The sequence below is a fragment of the Lissotriton vulgaris genome, chromosome 7 (genome assembly GCF_964263255.1).
Source record: "Lissotriton vulgaris chromosome 7, aLisVul1.2, whole genome shotgun sequence".
Classification (NCBI taxonomy): domain Eukaryota; kingdom Metazoa; phylum Chordata; class Amphibia; order Caudata; family Salamandridae; genus Lissotriton; species Lissotriton vulgaris.
The window spans coordinates 471,309,676-471,322,184 of NC_141695.1; the positions used below are offsets into that span (position 1 = coordinate 471,309,676).

Below are 12,509 nucleotides of genomic sequence, written 5' to 3' on the forward strand. Positions count from 1 at the left end.
CTGTAACGGCCCATGCTCTGTGTTGTCCCCAGCGGCAACCAATCCTGATGACGGCATTCATTGAGATCTCACAAATGCAAATTACTACTTCTGAAGTATGAGAGGAAACAACAGGCACACAGGTAACATTCAATACGAATATTGCTGATGCAACCAATACTGAAGGCGATAGTTCACATCTATGTGCGATTAATCTTCTAAACAAGGTATTCCAACTTTCACCTACAACGGTAGACAACTTTTTGTCTACAGAAATAGAAGATGTCATGTTTTCTCCAAGCCCTAACACTGACTTTGGCACACAGTGTACTGAGAGACTCTGAATTTGGCCTTCATTTTTTCAAAACAAGGGACTAGCCTTGGAACTTTTTCCTATGATTATTTTTTTTTCTCCAAATTTGTATTTTTCATTATTGGCACAAGTAATCTGCTTATAGTAGAACTATTCATAGAGATCAGAATTCTTTGAATACTTCCACAGACAATATGTAACCTTGTCCACAACATTTTTATGTAATCTGACATGAAATGGTATCAGCCCTTTTTCTTCTGTATTTAAAAGCCATTTCATCATGTATATGTATATATATATATATATATATATATATATATATATATATATATATATATATATATATATATATTTTTTTTTTTTATTCATTCATGTAGCATTCAAAAGTTTACATATGCTTTGATTGAAACTTTGATTTAATATGTAAAGCACCATTGCTTTTTATGAATAAGCAACAGTTTTAATGCATTTCTACAATGTATTTTAGACTTGTTTATAGCACTTCGTGTGTAGCTATCCTTAGATATGTTTTACATGTTTAGGATTTAGTAATGTCGTTCATACGAAAGTGGAGTGAGTGTTGTGTGTCAATTTAGATACCGTATATAGATTTCCCGATTCATGCCCTTATATAGGTACAATTCACATTGCCCTTATTTAGTCATGGAAATCCAGCCCTTATTTAGGCATTGCTCATGCTAACGAAATACAAGCATGGTCAACTACATCCGTTCTTCTTCGTCACAACGAGTTCTTGGAAACCCAGACTCTTAAGCCTTTAGGACTTCCCCTTGCTTGGATTTTGATTTCCCCAAGAAATCGTTTATAATACATGAACATCTATTCCTTAGGGGTTCATTTATGACGTTCTTATGCCTGACTTGTACGTCAATACTGGCATTCCTAAACACCTTCAAGGTATAAATATACCTTCACTTGCCATGGCAAGGCACAGTTTGGCTGCCTACTTGCACGACGCGGCTCGCCATGGCAAGTTTGGAAGGAAGTCAAGTCCCCGCCTGATGCACTGACCAGACGCTGACATCCTCCTCGCCGAGAATCCAGCTCCAGTGTTTCTGATTCCCCTTGTGGGGTTAGAGATCGAGTCGCGGAAAGAGATACCAACCTCTCTCATTCTAAGGTATGGAGCAGGCTAGAACATAGAGAAACTTTTGGCAACTGTTGGCAAAACTAAACTTTAGCTAAAACTAGAGTATAGCTAAAACAGCACCTACTTCTTCCCTCGTACTACACTTAGGTAAGGTACACTGGGGTAGGATTATTTTAGAAGCATCAGATGAGTATATTAGCCTGTTACTTATGCATGTATTTTTATGAATATATGTCACAGCTACAAGCCTGGCTATTACAGTATTATTTTATTTTACTGCTAACGCTGTACGTATTATACTTCGTATTCTGTCTTACGATTGAAGCAGGTCATATCTCTTGCACAAGAAATATGACTGTTCAATAAACCCTTTTTAATTAAACGCCCATCTCACTATTTCTGTGCAACACTGTAGAAACGAAGCATGCACGATTGAGTGAGTGAAACTGTAATCTATTGTTTCCACAATTCTGAGATTGTTCCGATTCAAAGGGAAACAAAGTTGTCATGTTTATGCAGTTGTCAGAGACTAATCCCTTCTTGTTCATTCAAGAGGTTTCTAGTGACCTCGGAGTTAGTTGGCACACACAAGTAATTTAAGTTTAATGTACTTCATAGAGACATACTGACCTCAGTCCTATGTGAAATCTATACTGTATATTATTCCAATGCACAGAGCCTATCCGGGATATAGGAACTACACTACAATCAAATAGAGGTTTCTGTAACTAGAGGTTTCTGTAACTGTAGGGGTAGATTCTCTGAATGATTTTCCCTTCATTTATCATTTACTTGTCTTGAAGAACTGCATCAGTATATCAACCCTCTAGGTGCTTGGTAGATGTAGACTGCAGGCTGCAGTGCAAAAGCACAAATAATGGCTGTTCGAAAATTATTGATGTTCCAAGGGTCACCTCTGTTACCATATTACAGATCACCGCTCCTATATGCCTTTCACCTGAGGGAGCGCTCTCTCTGCTGGAGTTAGTTATCACGGGCGGATTCACATAACTAACTTAAGACAAAATCCTAAACTTACTACTTTTGGTATTCACAGAAGTTAGGAATTTGTCTTAAGTTTGTCTTAAGACAGACTTAAGACAGACTTAAAGCAAACTTAACACAGATTTAAGACAAAACCCTAACTTAAGCCTGTCTTAAGTCTGTCTTAAGTCTGTCTTAAGCCTGTCTTAAGTCGGTCTTAAGTCTGTTTTAAGTTTGTCTTAAGACAAACTTAAGACAAAATCCTAACTTCTGTGAATACCAAAAGAGGTAAGTTTAGGGTTTTGTCTTGAGTTAGTTCTGTGAATCGGGCCCCACATCCCTTTGACAGGGAGCAGTTGCTTTGTACATGCAGCAGGGGAGTCCCGCTCCACATACAGCAGCTCTAGTGCAGCCCCTAAGCTCTCTCCACACACCCCACAAGAGGCGCAACTAGAGCCACATTTCTGGAGGTGGCGGGCTAATAAAAATTTAATGGGGGTAATTGTTCCAGCAATAGGTGAAGCGGATATGCAGGGGCTCTTAGAAGGGGTGAAAAAACTACAAAGACTCATTAGCAAGTAAATGGTATTTTAAAGACTTGTGAAGTAATTGGGTGCACACCAGCCAGCCTGCAGCAGCTCAAAAACTGTCTGTGTGTGTGCCCGGCAAGGTGTCTCAGCCGGGGTGGACATACACGACTGTGAGGGCTGAAGCCCTTTGAGCCCTATGGGTGTTGCGCGCCTGCACCCCACCATTGTCACCAGTTTCCAGCCAGCCATGGTGGTCATCGGCCCTGGATCCCACAGCTGGCAAAGTCACTCCACCTCGGGGGCACAATGGAGCAGGCGCAACAATCGGGTGCACAGCCAACATCATTGGCCACTCAGCAGTGTCCGTCAAGGGACAGCAGCTGAGCCTAGCATCCATGGAGCCAGTCCCAGCTCAAAATCAGCAGTTCGCTCTCACACAGAGTCACAGCCTGGGTCAAAATATGTCAGCTCAAGCCTCTCACTTTCTCAGGTGAGTCAACAAGCAGAATCAATGCAGTCTCCGTCACAACAGTGCTACTTCAGATGCATGGTACTTATGTATCCTAATGAGTTCCTCATTTCATCATAACATGGTTTGTGGCAGTTGTGTGCTACGCCTTGGAGCTCCCTAGAGGGCCGCCGAGAAGGCTAGTGGCTAGGCCTAGGAGACACTTTGATTACATGGCCAAAATAAAAATAAAAAACATTTAAAACATGTGAATTGCATTAAATTTATAAATTGCGCATTATGCAATTTCACATAATATTCACTTGCGGGAGACAGGTTTGTGCCGAACATATCTTGCAAAGAGACATTTGCTCGGACCAATCTCCTGCTGGCATCTCACAATACGTTTTTACACGTGGGCAAGCAAAAAACAGATGTACGCAAGTAATTTCATGAACCTTCCATGACATGTAAAACATTTCTGCTGACACAATAGCATAATATTTGCGTACTGTAGAAACCAGCAGATAGTAACACATATTTGACAATTTTGAAATAAACCAGCCTGTTCTTCATATATTCAAATGTGCAAACCATGGTCCAGTAGGTTCTGAGGCTTTTTTGCAAACATCTTGTATTTTTATGGATTAATAGGCCTATCAAGCACGTCTAATGACATGATGTGCCTGTGTAAACGTGAACTGAGAAAACATGTTGTAGAATGTTCAGAGTGGTGCTGTGGGAACGCGAGGATGCATGGAATGTTGGAGTCTGCGTGCTGCTTGAAGACTGCCAGCTGACTACAGTTGGAGGGAAGTTGGAAACCAAGTGGGTGCCACTGAGGCGGTCATGTAACATTAAGGCCTAAAATTAACTTACCTCCTTCATGAATGGCTCAAAACCCTTGTTTGAAATCCTTGCTCTGCAACTGCAATAGAGTTAAAGTAAGAGGAAGTTAGACATTGTCCAATACAAGTACACGATGTATGTAATTATAGCCAAGCAATGGGTCAGTCATCTAAAAGAGAGTGAAGGGCAATAGGATCACAGGGGTATTTGAAACAAAACACCACTGCCGTTTACCTCACATGCCAAACGTCTCCAAAAAGGATTAGAATTGAATTTGGATAGTGGAATATATCGAGGTCTACAAAAAGGCAAGTCATTAATCCACATTTAAAGAAATATTTTGGTATTCTAGGGCTATGGGTGGATTCTCTTCTTTGATTACCTCAATTGTCACATCTTGTCACTCATACACATTGTGCAGCCTAGCTGTGCCCTATTGTTAAAAATGTATGCTTTTCATGCGGTAAAAAGTATTACAAAATCAAAACAAACTGAAAATATTTTCTCATAATTCTCTTCCTACTTTTTAGGCCTCGCCTAGCAGCGCGCATGCGCTAGACTGCGAGACTTATTGTAAGGGGCTTTCGAAAAGTTCACCACACGCGGGTAACCGCAAGCAATACGCCGCACACGCATGTGCGCCATATGTTTTCAATTATCGTGCCCAGACACAGGCTCGATAATTCAAAACATACGGCCTGGTGCTCGGTCTCGTGCGCGTGCCACTCGGGGGATGCTGCATTCCTTTTTTTTTAATCTTTCAGTGCGATGCCCGCGCACTTGTTTAAGCAGCGCCCACTACGAGCTTTTTGCCTGGCATCTACAAACTTTGAGCCCCTCTCTCATTCACCAGCCCCCCTTCCCCTCTATCTACCCCCCACCTCCCTGGCCCTTACTCAGTGCCCTGCCACAGACTTGGCTTGGGTGCTTTCCCTAGCACTCCACAGTGTTTCTCGTGAGCTTCCAGTCACTTTTGCTGCCTTCATCAACAGCAACAATGTGCACGCCTGGCTGCCGGGTACCACCACGACCACCCTACTACCTCCGTCCTCTATTCACATTCACTGGATGACTGCCCCCGGTTTAAGCAGAGCCCGAGGCTGTAATGCAGGGCCCTAAATGCTTTCTGAAATGGGACTTTCTCCGTCACCATGAGACGCGCATTGCCTGCTTCGGCCGCCATAGACCTGCTGCCAGGTCAGACGTCACTTAAGACCCGGTGTGTGCATCACGGCGCTAGATACACAAACACCACCATCTGGGAAGGAGCCAGAATACTGTATTAATAGCCCGTAGGAGCTGGTAGGCTGCTCTGACCCCCTCTTCACCATGTCTGATCTGATTAAAGGCACAGGTGGAGCTAGGGGCGTCAGTGTGTCTGTGAGCAGGGTGTCTCTTTACTCTAAGTGCACTGTGTTTCACCTTGGATATACAGCGCTTTGAAACTCTAGTTGCATCGCGTGGCATTATAGATTACGTATCTGTTATCTGGCTACAGGAACCAGCTGAATTGTACACAGTAATGTCTGTTTGTGTGTATTACAATGTCCTTCCTGTGTGTGTACAACCCTTTCGTATGTGTGCACAGTAGGCTTCTAATGCCTGCTTGTATGCATTAGAACGTCTTTTCTGTGTGTATAGTCCTCCCATGTGTCTGCCTACGGATGTCATGTGTGTGTGTGTGCAATTCTCTCATGTCTGCTGACGGTTGTCTGTGCACAGTAGACATCGAAAGCCTGCTTGTATGCACTAGTCTGCCCTGTCGGTGTGTGTGTGTGTAAGAAAATGTATTGTTGGATTAATCAAAATCTTCTACCTCAGTACCTGCATAATCAGCAGGAAAGGGAGGTACAAAAAGGTTCCAGAGAGACGCTCTGGTACCTCTCTGCACTCCCCTTTCCTGCTGTATCTTCTCTCAATTCGTCGATTATGCTTGGAATTCTCCTCTCCCTCTGTATATTCTCTGCACCCCTTCAATGTACCCTGCCTTCTCTGCCCCCTCTGTACATTCTTTGCACTCCTTTAATGTACCCTGCTTTCTCCTCTCCATCTGAGTATTCTGTGCACCCCATCAATGTACCCTGCCTTCTCTGCCCCCTCTATATATTCTCTGCACCCCTTCATGTACCCTGCCTTCTCCGCCCCCTATCCGTATTCTTTGCACCCCATCAAGGTACCCTGCCTTCTTCGCCCCTCTGTATATTCTCTGCCCCTTCAATGTACCCTACCATGTCAATAGCTCAAACTCTCGCAAATGCCAGACCTATTGCATTGCCAACACACTAGCAGTCATACCACACTAGGGGTCAAATATATTTTCAAACTATCATTAAAGTTAGTCTTATCTACCTATTGTAAATATTTAGCAATTACATCATCGTATTTAGTAGTGTGCATATAATAAACAAATGTGTGCTTTTTAAATAACAAAAAAGTGACTACATTTTTATTGGTGTTTTAAATGCATTATAATAGATACTAAGCACTAGCCAACACAAACTCCCTTTAATAGGCCTTCAACTACACTACAACTGTAAACTGCTGCAATTGGTAAAAAAAATCTTTAACAGGACACTTTGCTAAATATTACTTAGCACTCATATTCACAAAACTACTTACACCTACCAACGGCGAGACCTATTGGCTATGCCAATGCTTGTTTCATATTTACTTCTGAGCCCCAAACGTACGGTTGAGATAGATAGCCAGTCATACTATTGCATGGAGTTGACACATACTGTTCAGAAACTGTTTAAGCCTGGGCTTGGGTAAGCCATCCATTACTTCTTAGCCTCGAGCATTTAGCTTAAACAATATTCTGTTCTACGCTGTCAGACTGAAGAGTACCTAACGAATGTTTCTGTATATACAAATATGTTTACAAAGTATAGCACCAATAAATTACATCACATCTTTACCATTTTGAGTGACAGAAGCACACGGGGTGTGGGATGTTAAACCATGACTGATTGCACAGTTGCCGTAGATTAGTCAACAGGAAAGCACATCTGGTTGACTCTTTGAGCTCTGTCAGATAGCAACACCTACTAGGGACTTGCAGTCAGGCCAGTGCAGTCTACCATGGGTTCAAGCCCTGAGAGATTGTGCCACCCCTGTGGGATAGTTTGCTGAAAATAAAGCGTTTCTTGTGAGAGAAGCGTGGTCCTCAAGCTATAGAAGCCCGGAAAGTTTAAAGAGCCAGTTCTGTGCTAGAGGCTGAAGCTCTGACAGGTACTTCTGGTTGGCATAAGTGATTTTCATTTTGATGGGTACTCATGCCCCAAAAGCAGGACAGGGGAGCAAGCAGGAGAAGAGCTTCCAGTGGAGTGCTTAGAACGTGTATGACTGTGCAAGCTGTCTGATATTGCATTTCAAGTCAGGGATGTGCAACCTGTCAGCTCAGCTGCTCACACCCCGAAAAGAATGCACTGCCTGCCTGGCCTTTCAGGACAGTCAAGTGCCTGCCTGCCTGCCTTTCACGCCAGGGAAAGCCATTGCAAAGGCTGTTCATGAGCTGACAGACTGCACTGATTGTTAGGCCTATCCATCGAGGGAAGTGCATCCCGTTGAGTGCCTGCAGCTTGAGAGGCTGCAGTACCCGCCGACCCCCATGCATTTCAAGCCAGGATAGTCTGTTGTTCATGGGCCAACAGACTGCACTACCTGTCTGGCCTTTCAAGCCAGGGACGCACGTCCTGTGACCTGCCATGCCGTAAAGACTGCTCTCTTTGTCAGGCTTTTCAAGCCAGGGAAGCTATCATATTGAGTGCTCGCGGCTGAATGGTCTGGTTCTGGGTCAGTGGTTGCCGCTTTGACGGATTCTGAGGGCCCTAAATGATTTCCAGTGAGAGAAGTAGATGGACCCTGATGGCTGCTCAAGGTTGAAAAGAGTGTTCGGTGGTGGCGGTGACGAGACAAGATGGCCGCTAGATAGAACTCCTCCCGAGGCGCTGAGGTGTAGAAGGTTTTCCGCTGGGCGAGTGCAAACAAAGTAATTATTAATGCAGATTTCGTTTTTTCATAGTTTCTGGAAAACTTTATTATTGTGGGAGCTGCAGGGACCTCGTAAAGTTAATCATATAAAAACTATTACTGACTTAAAGCGCACTGTTTTGTTTAAAGAAAAAAACACACATTGCAATAGTAAACCGCCTGGCACTGAAAGGAACTACATTGTGTGTGGATGCGCTCCTTCTGTAAGACCAGAATACCTTCACTCACAGTGAAAATGGTCAAAGGCTGAAGTAGGCTGGCCCACTGCACCATGCTTTGGGAATCACACACAAACAAATGTGAATGATACAACAACAAACCAATGGATAAAGAGAGGCTGGAAGCTCATAAGTGAATATTTTGTTTACATATTTTAGTAAATTCAAAAGGTCTCGGCTAATGCACCGTGGATAGGGGCGCCAGTCTGGAATGTGTAGGAGAAAAAGTTGATGGCACGCTCACGGGGACACACATACATGCACGCACACATAGCACAAACCCACCTAACACAAGTCAGCTACTGTGCACCACCAGCACACTTAGGTCTTGCAGTGCGTAATGTGCAACGAACTAAACATACATTGTTACACAACTAGGCTTTACTCCATTTAATAATCTCAGAAGGATGAAACGGTGAGTTGCTCCCACCAGAATTCAGAGCAGTGACCAGCAGTGAGTGATTGTCTCCCTGAGCTATCTACTGGCTTACCAGAAAGTGGTTTCATAAAGTTACCACCATCTCTAAGAATACATTTCGTTTGACATTGTTTTTATGTAATAACAGGGAAATTGCAAGCATATTTATTTATATTAAAAAGGTGCACTAGTTCAGCTACAATTTTATATTTGGTACTATTCTCTAAAAGGGCTGCAAAAGACAATTAGGTCCACGGAAATGTAAGCCGGTAAGATGGCTCAATGAGTTAAACATTCGCTGCTGCAATCTGCTGCTCACAAGTCCAAATGAGGGCAAGGTCAACTCAGCATTTCATCCTTTCGGGGTTGATGTATTGTGTATGATTAAATTAGGCAATTTTCAGATATCGGAGATAGCAAGAGTTGCAGTGTGTAGCACCCTGTAAAACGGAAACACCATATAAAACAGAAGTGATTATTTATTATTAAATTAAGTCAGTTAATGCTTTGCACATTGTTTTTACTCTGCCATAGTGCAGACTGCCACAGTACACTTTTGCTTGGAAGGAACTACACCCACTATGCTACACAATGCAAAAGAAGAGACTGGGCGATGCTGTGTGACTTGCAGGCAGAACCACTGGAATTATACGATGAGAGACCAAATTATGTGGTAGCGTTGAGTAAATTATGTGGTATAGCGCAGAACAATGCAGCATATTATTATGTCATTTCTACTCACATTAACTGTGTATGGGCAATGTTTCACGTTTTTAGTGGAAATTTAGCACCCAAATATAGCAATAAGTAACTAAGCAAGAGTTACCATTAGGCTGCAGGCTGTAGAATTTCCAGCCATCTCTACGCCAAGAGAAGTGTTCACAAGCGGCTTCGTGCTGAGGGTTAGCTCAACTCTTCCCTGCCTAGGATCATAGCTAGCACTTGCTCTTATTGTCCAGGGGCCACACTAATGCCTCCACAGACAGCATTATCACCCAGCACTCCATGTGTACGTGGATGTGGGGAATGCGTCCGCCAATTAGCTTACGTGAAACTCATCCATGAATTACCAACGTGAGTTTGCTGCCCCTGACAGCTGACACGTTAAGTGTACAGAGAAGGGCTGGGAATGCCTGGCAAAATGGCGGTGGGGAAATAAAATGTGCGCTTTCAAACCCAGACACCTTAATCACGGCCAGTGCAGTTTGGCTGACAAAAAAGAAAAGAATGGATGTCAACTCTGTAGCAGATGGGAAGGGGGGGAAGAACAATTGTGTTGTCATGGGCGTGGGTCTGCGAGCCTGCAAAAGGCACGAATGGCAGCTCATCAGGCAGCCTACCTGCAAATGTATTCTTACACTGGCAGACACATCCAAAGGTCAGCCCTGGGGTGCCAGGCCCCTGCTAATCTGCAGTCCATGCAGCACCATGGCAACATTTTTTTTAACCTTACATTGTAGTGCTGGCAGCAGAGCTCGGATGTGCAAGGCAAGACCAATGAACAGTAGAACCTTTACGTAGAGTGGCTTCTAGGTAGGAGGAGCTATTTTAAAGTAAGTACCTGGCAACATTATGTGGAACTGCAAAGCTCAGATATTGGACACAGCCACAGACAGAAATCAAAGGGGTTCCAGCCGAACTAGTGGTGCATCGTAAACAGGAGCTGGACAAGCTAGGTTCAGTAGAGGGATCCTATGGCCTCACATGGAAGCGAAATGCAAAGCAATAAAAAAAGTGTTCCCAGAACGAACACATATGCAAAAAACACGTAACAAAACTGTACTTGGCAGGTGCTGTTGTGTAAAAAAACATAAGTGATGTGTTGTTGCCTAAACCAGTTAGCAGGCAGCAAAGAAGAGTGACACTGGGTGAAACCAATGGTAAGCAGCAGGCTGGAGCTAAGTCCTTAACTAAATACAACAGGTCTTGCAGGCAGCGCATGCGCGCTGCTAAGCTCAACCTAAAAAGTTAACAGAAGAGTTAGAAAATTGAAATCAGCAAAATAATTAGCACATTTATGGGATACCAAGGTTCTGAAGGGCCTGACAATTCTAACTTCTAGAAGCTTCACATTCCAAAAATAGCTGGCCTACAAAACTCAGCCGAACTCAATATTCAGACCAAGAGGGGTTATTACATTTTTTCTTAAATATTCTGATTTAATGACGCTTCTTGTAGCTGCTAAAAAATGTAAGTAAATGGTCAGGTCGGACCAAAAAATGTTCTTTAGTCAAGATGTTTCCAGGGCCACTGCTAAGCGATGACAGGAATTTTGGATCATAGACACACGCTTTGCTCTATGAATTCTCACTACAGCCGTATTCATCCTCGTTTCTTTAGGGCTACTTACAAGGACAGACAGCATATTTGAAGACCCAGCAGAACTTAAGAAATTCATACACATTCATAAGGTAGAAAATATGGATATCAGTAAATTTTAAAATTGTTTCTTTGAATGTTTCTTTTTACCTACAGGTTCCCACCCTTATCCTGTCAAACGGATCAGAAAGTTGTGTTCTCTCGTGTCTTTTTGTTCTAGGGTAAATGTTTCGTCTACCAATTTTTGTTCCCTTTTGTGCCTGGCAAGTTACCGTTTGTAGTATTTTGGAATGGTCTCATCTTTTTCTTTAGATCTTTGTTGTGTTTTTCTCATTTTTATTGTTCCTTTTTTACTTGCTCTCATCATATTCTCTTTTTATCAGTGGTTCTCACCCAGAAAGGCTTCTGTTTTCCTTGCTGCCCTCCATCATTAATATTTCCTTTTTAGAGCCTATTTCTTATGACTAAAGTCTTGTTGCTTTTCATCATCTTTTCTCTTTATCAACTATAGAGGAGTCTTCTTACGCCCCAATTTCTTCCTTTCATTTTCTTAACTCTTCTCTTTTTCTTCAACTTGGTTTCTATATTTTTTCAAATGGCTTCCTTTACTTTATGCAGCCTTATTCTTTATTATTCCACCAAATATTATCTAACACCTTCATCTTCATTATGCAGTGTCTAGTTTCTAGGTTTATTAATACTTTTTGTTTGATGGTTCTTATATATTCTTCTAATGAGTAGTTTACATATTGTTTCATGGAATGTTAAAGGTCTTAGTAATCCGGGTTTAGAAGCAAAGGGTGTTCTCATTTACCAAAATGATATTGCCATATTGCTTCATTACAAGAAACACATCTTAATGAACAAGATATTGTTTACTTATGTAGACAATGGGTTGGGAGTGCCTTAACTCTCCTACTGCTAACAGCAGAAATGGTGTTATGACACTGATCCACAAATCTTAATGTATTCAATTGCTGAGTGAAGTTAAAGACAATATTTTTACTAAATGTTAAAATTAAGGATACCTCGTTTTCTCTGTGCAATGTCTATGGCCCCAGTGGAGTAGATATGTTATTTTGGAATCACTTTTCTACTCCACTATCTTAATGTACGTCAGAAAATCTTATAGTAGGTGGTGATAGCAATCAGTTAATCGATCCCTTTCTTGATTGTCGCTCCCAGACCAGTTAATTCCCAACAAAATGCACAAACCTTTCAGAAAGCCATCTCATCTAGAAGGTTAGTTGACGTTTGGATAACTTCCCATCTCAATGAGTTAGAGTTTACTTTTTTTCTCCCCATCCACAGTTTACTAGATTATATATTTCTTACTAATACTGTTTT

The 12,509-nt window shown here is 42.3% G+C and overlaps 1 protein-coding gene across 2 annotated transcripts in view; it reads right to left on the reverse strand.

Moving 5' to 3' along the window:
• LOC147701894 (histo-blood group ABO system transferase-like) overlaps window positions 1-12,509 on the reverse strand; it is a 790,021-nt gene that overhangs the window by 691,909 nt on the left and 85,603 nt on the right. For both annotated transcript variants that reach the window (XM_086930523.1, XM_086930522.1), the window contains exon 2: window positions 4,245-4,293. The gene's annotated coding sequence lies outside the window, so the exon portion shown is untranslated. The remainder of the gene's footprint in view (window positions 1-4,244; window positions 4,294-12,509) is intronic.